The 9,495-nt window shown below is 54.1% G+C and overlaps 1 long non-coding RNA gene across 1 annotated transcript; it reads right to left on the bottom strand.

Moving 5' to 3' along the window:
• Nucleotides 1-243: 243 nt before the first annotated feature.
• Nucleotides 244-5,364, bottom strand: LOC124967575 (uncharacterized). The gene is made up of 4 exons (XR_007105551.1): nt 5,048-5,364; nt 2,811-2,942; nt 2,136-2,301; nt 244-877 (listed from the first exon to the last, which is right to left on the bottom strand). It is a non-coding gene; the product is annotated as an uncharacterized LOC124967575 (long non-coding RNA).
• Nucleotides 5,365-9,495: the final 4,131 nt, after the last annotated feature.

Raw genomic sequence — 9,495 nt, forward strand, 5'->3', positions numbered from 1 at the left:
TCCCCGAGCCCCGCAAGGCCTGGCACTAGGGCGATTCCTGACAGCAGTGCTTTAGGACACTGCTTTCCAGGTGGTGGCATGCCTTCAAACCCACTCCATGTGGCACCCCCACGTTACTGAGCCCTCAGCCCTTGTCCCCATGCCAATCCAATAAGGAGGACACAGTTTTGAGAAAAAGAAAAAAGACTTCTTATTTTGCTAGTAAAGGAGAAACACAGGGGACTCTTGCCCCAGAGGCTGTGATTCTGCCCCTCAGGGAAAACAGGGTTTTTAAAGAAGCTCTTCAGAGGCTACATTCCAGCGCATCTGGCACCTGACGGTCCCTGGTGCTCCCTGCTGGTGTGTTGAAATTCACTTGCTAATTTGGTAGTCAGTTCTTAGTTCTTCCCTGACATCTTCTTCCTGTGGAGAACGGATAACTCAAGGCAGTAATCTTGTTCCCTGTCCCCAGGTTAGGGAGGGGGAGAGGGAGAAGAGGAGAAGAAAAACATACCCCTTTTCAAATGAGCAGCAAGGGCTATATGCAAAAGGTGAAGTGGACCACTGTTGCATTAGACCTCTCTGGAAGGTGAAGTGTGGGGCCACCCCACTCAAAGACAAGTACAGAGGTCAAAGGGTCAGGAAGGCGGCAGGGCCTGCAGGGACCAGGGCTGGGAATACAGCCCAGGCGCCAGCTGCTCACCGCGCTGTGCCACATTAGACATTCCCAAAGCTGCAGAACAGACCTGGGGGCTCCAATCGGAGGCTCCCCACAACTTTACCACAGGAGGATACACAGCTGAGTTTGGGTTGGTATTTTCAGATCGAGTTGCTGCACCAGGCCCTGTCCATTTTGTAGGTAAGTGTTGTTGCAGGTAGCCACCGTAAGTGGGTCATTCTAGAAGGAAAGTGTGGGGAAGAGAGAACATAGGACCTGGAGTTCACGGTTTGGGCTTAATAGCAGCTGATACATATTGAAAGTTTTCAATGGCCCAGGCAACATTTTAAGCACTTTATATGTATTATTTGACTGAATTATCATAACATAAAAATAGGAACTATTATTCCCATTATATATGAGAAAACCAAGGCACAGGGATTAATATGTGCCCAGGGTCACACAGTGATCCCCCTAATGAAGCAGGTTTCAAACTCAGGCTGTTCAACCTCAGTGCTGAACACTAAATCCCTCAACTTCTTTGACTCACAGTTTCCTCCTCCATGAAATGAACCTGAAGAAACACCTCAGAACTGGTTTGAAAAGAAGTCCATGAACAATCAGTTCTATCAATTGTGCTATTTTCACACCGTGGAATACTATACAGCAACAAATAGAAGCAAATGATGGGCACAAAACATGGAGAAAGCTCAGTTGGTAGAGTGCCTGCCTTGCATGCACAAGGCCCTGGGTTCAATCCCCAGCACCGCAAAAAAAAAAAAAAAAAAAAAAAAAAAAAAAAAAAAAACATGGAGAAGTCTCACAATCAAAATCAAGAGTGAAAAATAAGGCATACTCTAGTAAGCATGATTCCATTTACATCAAAGTTTAAAATAGGCAAATCAACATTGTTACAGGATACAGGCAGGGGACCCAGGGTCTTAAACATCAGGAGAGCGCTTTTAACTGAAGGTGCTGGCGATGGGGCTGGGAAGCAAGTCCTAGAGAGCCACTTCAGGAGGCTTCCAAGTGTCAACAGTACTGTTTATTAACCTGAGATGTGTTAACACACAATTTTTTTTGAGTTATTACTTAACTTACATGTTTAATATGCTCTTTTGATAATATTTTTTGGTTTAAAAAATCAAATCAGATTTCTTGACCCTGGCTTATTAAAAGGCAGATTCCTGGGTCCAACTTGTTAAAATGAAGAATCATTGTTCTCACCCCTGGAGAGATCTTCACTTTCACTCATCCGGCCCAGAAACCTGCATGCTAAACTTCTGGGCTTTTGGGGGAGTCTGTCATTTGAGAGCGACTCCGGGTTGCAGGGAGCCAGCTGATGTGACCCCGCTGATGGAGAGAAGGCAGACGCTGCTGGGAGAGAGGAGGAAGAGAGCCACACCACCCCACGCATCTGCAGGCTGCACCTCGCTCCACCCTGTTTTCCCCAAAGCCCTCCAGTTCCCTTTATGGAGAGTTCCAGTATGTGACTTACATCTCCGTATCTTTTCCATAACCCAAACACACGGACGGGGACCCTGTAATGCGAGCCGCAGGGCCCTGGGTGATCAAGGCACTCCAGATTGTAAATCCATAAGGCGCTGAACATCTGGATGGAGAGAGAGCCTTGGAAAAAGTGTGCCTCTTGGTATCCATGGTGTCTGAAGCAAAGCAAAACAGTGTGCAAGGGGTGGGATATGGAAATGGCTTGAACAGAACCCCTGTTAAAGGGGTACCAGTGTCACCCAGAGCCCCTACTGTTTTATTGCAGGAGATTAATACACATTGGTAAGAGCCTCCTGGGGTGCTTTCACCCCCTGGGGTTCCCGCAAGTCTTGCTTCCATAAAGCCTTACATTGTAAATTCTGCTGGTATTTGGGGAGGGAATGTGGTAAGATCAGTAGCTACCATTAAGTCCACATGTACACTAGCCTTTGAATGCCAGGTCACTCTCCAAAGCCTCCCCTGGTTCTCCGAGGCTGTCTTCATTTTCACTCGAACCCGGAGCATCCTTCCAAGCCTGGGGCTTCTCTTCTTGGTATTGGAAACCAGCCTCAGCCTCCAACTAGGAGCCCCAGGGGAGAGGTGGAGTCTCATTCCCTCCGCACTGGCTGCCAGGTGCTGCCCGGACCACAAGTACCAGTGAGCACGCAAAGAATGTCCTCGTTACCTGTCCCTAGAGCTCTTCTGGTGCACTTCTGTGGCAGGTCTAGGTTGCGCAGGCAGTAGGATCAGGTGGAGAAGGCAGGACGGGGTGGGATTCTGCAGAACGTGTGTCGGTGGCAGGGATGAGCCGCAGCTCCTATAGGAATCGGAAACTGAGATGTCCCCACATGACTGAGCTCACCAAATCCTTATGCCTCATTTTAACGGGGGCAGAAGTACCTATACAAATGTTTTTGGCCAGGCACATATTTTGAACTTGACTCAGATCACTAATGGAAAGGTATTTCTGAGATCCCTGTGCTAATTAGAAGGGAGTAGATCATTTCAGAAGGTTGCGATCACTCTGGTCAGCACGCTGGTCAAAGGGTAGAAGAGGGGGATGCTCTACACCTGAAGTTCCTTCCCTGTCCCCAGACCTCCACCCCACATCCCAGGAATCCCAGTGGCCTCAGATAAGGGTCATGCAGAAGCTGGGCTCCCTGCGGCTGCTGAGCCTCAGACGGCCCCTCCCTCCCCCTATACTGGCATGGGAGGCTGTCTAGCCTGAAGGGTCTCCGAAGCACCACCCTTTCTCCAGGAGGCCAAGCTCACCTGGTGAGGACCCCCGGTGACTCTCTCCCCTTCCACTGGGAGCTCCATGGGCCTCAACGGCAGACACCATTTTTTTTTTTTTTTTTTTTTTTTGCCTCATCTGTGAAATGTGAGATCAGAAGCTTGGAGCCAGAGAAGGGGCCTGGCTGGTGGCAAAGTTCTAGGATTGTGGGCCCTTAAAAACTAAAGTAGATTTAAAATTTTTACACCCTCCAATATTGTAGCCACTACCCACATATGTCTATTTAAATTAAAGCTTTATTAAAATTACATAAAATTTGAAATTCGGATCTTTAACACTAGCCACATTTCAAGTGCTCCTGCCACTGAAGGAATTCCTGAATAAATCCTCTTCACTTGCTCTTGGTTACTTGCTTTTAGTTGACTTTCAAGTCACCAATCTTAGCAGCACAGGTAACACCTTTGACTTATGGGTCACGTGCTAGCTGCCGATGACCCTGGATTACACGTGTGCAGACGACCGAGGCGCCACCTCTGATCACCTTTCCCAGCCACAGCCCACACATATCCTGGAACCCTGTTCTTGGGGAGGCAGTTTGGAGACTTTCTCTCCCGTCTCCATATGTGGCCATCTTTCATGAATAAACTGTTTTGCGAAGCTTTACGTGTCAGTGATTGGCATAGTTCGTGGCAGGAAAAACAGGTAACAGTGCCTAATTACATGTGGCTAGCTACCGCACTGAGCACAGCAGGTATGGGAAATTTCTGTTAGTGCTATTTTAAATGCTTACATTGAAAAGAGGAAGATTATTATTATTTTTTTTTCTTTTTGGTACCAGGGATTGAACCCAGGGGCGCTTAACCACTGAGCCACATCCCCAGTCCTTTTTATGTTTTATTTTGAGACAGGGTCTCACGAAGTTGCTTAGGGCCTCACTAAGTTGCTGAGAATGGCCTCAAACTTGGAATCCTCCTGCCTCAGCCTCCTGAGCCACTGAGATTACAGGTGTGTGCCACCACACTCAGCCAAAACAAGACTTTATCATCGTCAAAAAAGAAAAATGTTCACTGCAGTGTAACTGTGCCCACAACCTGATTCGAGCAGGTGTCTCACCAGTAGTGTGCACATGAATTTCGAGGGAGTTTATTAAAATGCAAATTCTGATTCTGGAGGTCTCGGGCAGGCCCTGGATTCTACATCCCCAATCACTTCCCAGGTGGTGCCAGTGCAGCTGCTCCGTGGATCACCCTTGGAGCAGGGAGGGAGTAAAGTATTCGTGAAACGTACTCAAGGTGTATGATGTGCATTAAGCCTTCAGGAGTGACGAGCGAGTTCAGAACTGCACATCGTCTTTCACTTGTGGCAGAAGACCTCGGACACTGAGCAGACTCACTCAGATGGGAGGTCCAGACTCTCGTGAATGGAAGACTCTGCCCATCAGCCCCTCTGCCAGCGTGATGGGTCCAGCTTTATCCTGCCAAGGACAGCCTCACTGCCCTCTCCTGCGTCAAGGTCACTGAGGCCAGAAAGGACTAGCTCCCCGGGTCACAGCTGCCTGGGACAGCCCTGCTCGGAGTGGGATGCCTTGTCTCAGCCTCTCCTTTCATTATTTCTGTTTTTTTCTTTTTTTTTCAAATAGTGAAAATAGAAAAATACAAAGAACCCCTATCCTCAGCACCCCAAATAACCATGGGTAAGTTTCTTTTGCTTTGCTTCCGGTGTTCTCCACGTACATGGTTACAGTCCGTTTGTCTGATGGGCCAGTGAACACGGCCTAGATCCGTCGCTTGTGGAGTCCCTTCCCTCAAATTTAGGCGGACCTTGCCACTCGGCTCCACACACAGCACTTGGCGGAAGTGACGCTGCACCAGTTCCGGGCTTAAGGTGAACGAGCAGCTTGTGCTTTTGTGTTCTTGGAAGCCGAGAGCAACGCATCAGAAGACTGGCTACCCAAGGGGTGTAGCTCACACACGCTCACCTGGCACGTGGGAGGCCATGAGTTCAATCCCCAGCCCTGTAAAAAAGAAATAATAACCATAATAATTTAAATAAATAAGTAGAAGCTTGTCCACCCGACTAGAGAGATCATGTCCAGAGGCCACGTGGAGAGGTAGGTGGAGAAGGAGAGGGAGGCCTGAGAGCATGAAAAAGAGAATACCCGCCCCAGTGCCCGCTGCTCGCAGCTCCTCACCTGGTCACCCGCGAGGCCAGCAGGAGGACAGCAGAGAGCGCCCACAAAATGAAATGAAAGACTTGGGTGGCGGTAAGTCAGGAAGTTTGGGGATGGGTTCTTATGAAGCACCTGACCGCTAAAACCTAAGTGGCCCAGGTTATAGGAAAACACCCAGGCCCTCCTTCCCCGGGCCGGCCCTGCCCTGGTCTCCTTAGGCACAGTCAGGAGAAGCAGGCAACACTTATGCACCAACATGCCACTCATCCAAAAAGGATGTCAGGCATTTACCGAAAGTACATAGAGTGTAAGCTTATCTTAAAAACGAAAGGGCTGGGCACGGTGGCCCATGCTGTAAACCCAGTGACTCTGGAGGCTGAGGCCGGAGGGTGGCAAGTTCAAGGCCAACCTGGGCAACTCCAACACTGTCTCAAAATAAGAATGAAAAAGATTGGTTTCCAAGCTGCAGCCCAGGCCTGGAGGGGCCTGTTCTGGCCACAGGTGGGCCAGGCTGGGGCACCAGGGGGAAGGGGAGGCCACACTTTGTATCTCCCTTTTGGCTTCTCCAGCCCCTGCGGGAGAGGACCTTCTCGGCACCGGGTGGGGCTGTGGGTGAGGGCTCTCTTGTTCCGCTCCCCACCCTAATCCCTTGCAGCTGTTCTCCCCAGGGAAGACAGTGTGTCAGAAGGAAGGGAAATGGTCATTTTGAGGGGTCACTGGCTTCAGACCACAAACACGGATGGCCACGTCGGGGGCTAGCGACAGGGTGGGTGGGCAGGACCAGGGCCAGGCCCGAGGGGACTACACAGCCAGGTCCTTACCGAGATGCGGGCAGTGGAGGAGAGAGAGGGGCCAGCCAGGAAGCAGGCCAGAGGTGGGGGGTGCAGAGGATAGTCAGTGGCCAAGTGTGACCTGGACTGGCTGAGGGGCGGGCGGGGTGGACACAGCCACAGCCTCCCCAGAGTGGCCCATGTGCCAAGAAGGAAAGGCAGTGCCTGGGACTCAACTTGGGGGGCGGGGGGCTGCTGGTGGGGAGAGGTGGTCTCTCACCGTAAGGGACTGGCTGGCCGGGCTGCCACAGTGACAGTCCCCTCTTCCAGGCAGGCCCTCCCACACTGCCTTCCCCTCAGAAGGCGGGCCTGGTGGAGACCTGCACCTCCGTTGGTGTCTGCCCTTCCTGCTGGTGGATCACTGCAGGGCAGTGAGCCAAGTGCATATGACCCTCTGGGCTCGGAAAAGCCAAGTGGCCTAGAGGTGAAGGCCATCCCTTTAGGGCATGCCGACTTGGACTTGAACTCTGGCTCTACTGCCTACAGCCATGTGCCCTCAGGACAGACGCAACCCTAACCTCCTGATTGACAGAAAGGGGAACTGTGCGAGCCATGTGCACCTCCAGGGGCCAAGATGGGCATTCACAGAGGGAACAACGCTCCCTGCCTAGGGCCGGACCAGCGTGTGGTGGGGTTGCCATGGTGACTGGTGTCACTGGGTGTTGGTCGTTGTAGCTGGCATCCCTCTTGGGCGGTGACTGCTCTGCCTTCATAGAGGGCACCAGGAGGGGTTTCACAGCAAGGGAGGCATAACTATGAACTCAGGGAGACTGAGGATCCCAGAAATCCTGAGAGGCAGGGCCCAGCGCTTCTCCCCTGCCCTAGCCCAGCGCCCGGGACAGTGCCCAGCACAGGGCTGGTGCTCAGAGTGAATTTGACAACGAGTGACTGAGTGAACCACGGCTGCCTGGAGTGTGGCCTGCCCTCGGCCCCTGGCTGAAAAGGACTGAGTGTGAAGTCCTGGGCTAGGCAGAGCCCAGGAGAGGCCACTGGGTTCCTCTCTGGCATGAGTAGGGAGCAGGGAGCAGGGAGCAGCAGGAGCTCTGGAGGCAGAAGAGGGAAACGGATCCACAGAGCGGAAGGTGGAGTCAGCCCTTCCCAGAGGGAGGCCGTAGATGGTCAGTTCCTCTGCTCTTCAGGGCCTCCTTCTACCTTCCCCACTGCTGGAGTGGCCAGCGGAGGGAAGAGAGAGAGGAGAGGGCAGAGCTTCCGGGGGCCTCCCCCAGCCTGCAGACCACGAGGAGCTTGTCCCTAGGTGCACAGGCCCATCACTGAGCACGCGGGGCCCTGAGTGTCCCCGTCAGGGAGCCCACACGGGGGCTGAGCCACAGCCTCAGGAGCACAGCAGCCTCCACCCTGGGGTCGGGGTGGGAGGCAGAGGAGGGAGTGCTTCTGGAGGAAGACCCCTGCTGTCTGGCCTGGGAGCTGAGGGAGGGTACAAGCTGACCACAGGAAAGGAGAGGGGACAACTTTCCAGGCAAACGGCCTGGAGGCTGGAAAGAGCCTGGCCAATTTGTAGGAATGGCCAGAAGTTCTGTGTGGCCTCAGTGTGGGTTGGGTGGGGGTGAGACATGGGACTAGAGCGGGCACTGGAGGAGTCCCCACTCCAAGCTTGCCTGTGCCAGAGTCCAGGGGCACAGCAGGGAGCAGCTGCACTTGAGGGATTGTATCCAGAGCAGAGCCAGCGCCGGGCCTCAGGGACAGGCAGCGCGGGGCCGGTCCACCATCCCGGCTCTGCCGCTGCTGGCCGTGTGGCCCCCGAGGCTCACTGCTGCTCCCTGGGCCCATTTCCCGTCTGGACAGCGAGGGGGCCAGCTTCCCACTCTCAAGGGCCTTGAACTTGGCTCACAGGGCCCTCGGGGTGGGGTGTCAGGATGGAGGGGGAGTGACAGGCATCCCGAGGGGAGGGGAGGGGAGGTGGCCCCAAGGTGGGGCCCAAGTTCAGCTTCAGTGAGAAACCCCTTTCCAGGCTCAGCGTGGTCCCGCGGGGAGCTGCCTGCATCATTCTAGGTCCTTCCATCAGGTTCAGAGGAGGTGGATTCCACAAGGTTCCTGGCGAGGGGGTGTTGCTTTCCCCCGAAGAGAGCCCCCCGCCCACGGAGAAGGACCCAGGCCGCCTCCCCTCTGCCCACCGCCTGGCTATTCAGGGAAGGCTGCCCAGGGGCTTCAGCGGCCCCTCTGCCCAGCTTTTCCCTCAGTTGGGGGTTGGGAGATGGTGATCTGGAACCTTCTCTGGCGTCCTTCCACCCTTCAGTTCTAGAGAGACCCTTTGCAGAGGGCGAGGGTCACGTACAGAGCCCCTTCCAGCACGTTCCTCACAGAGGCACCTGCGAGGCGGGGAGGCAGGTGTGTCTGCTGGTGTTGTCGCTGGGGACTGAGGGGGGCACTAGGAGCCTTGCCTGATTGCGTGGAGCTGGGAGCTCGGAGCCCGGCAGCGTCACCCACGCAGGGCGCGAGGCTCGTCGGAGCGAGGAGCTGCTCCCCGTCCTCAGAGGGAGCGGGGCTGTTGGTCTGGCTCTGCTTGAGGATCTGGTGTTGGGGTCCACCGATCCCGCGAGGGAGGAATTGGGTCACCCTCAACTTCAGAGCTACCGCTGACCTAAGGGTCGACCAAGGCCGGGAGCAGGCGGGGTGTGTGCACCAGGGAGGTACAGGGTCCACCGTTGAAGGGCATGTTCTGGGGGCTCAGAACCCTGAGTCTGAATCCCAGTTCTACCTTGGGAAATACCCCTCCGTCCCCAGGGCCTCCATTCTGCTCCCTTTCAGGGTGGGAGAAAGGCTAAACAAGAGGACCTATTTGTTCATTCAAACAAATATTCATAGGGTACCTACGGGGACATGAAATAAATGAATGCAAGCTCTTGTCATCTGACCTTCCAGCTGGGGAGACCAAGAACAAGAATGTACAGACATCATCAATCGCTCGGTAGGTGGAGGCGACGAGGGGGCGGGGTGGGGAGTGGTCCCCGGAGGCCCCTCCAGAAGGTGCCCAGCCACTCACACATCTCCAGGAAGAGCATTTTGGTGGCAGGAACACGGCATTCGCCAGTCCCTGGTGGGCATTTGCCAAGTGAGCCAAGAAGTGGCGCAGGAGAGTGGGGGAGGATGGGAGTGAGAAGGAGGTCAGCACAGGGGC

The sequence above is a fragment of the Sciurus carolinensis genome, chromosome 16 (genome assembly GCF_902686445.1).
Source record: "Sciurus carolinensis chromosome 16, mSciCar1.2, whole genome shotgun sequence".
In the NCBI taxonomy this organism is placed as follows: domain Eukaryota; kingdom Metazoa; phylum Chordata; class Mammalia; order Rodentia; family Sciuridae; genus Sciurus; species Sciurus carolinensis.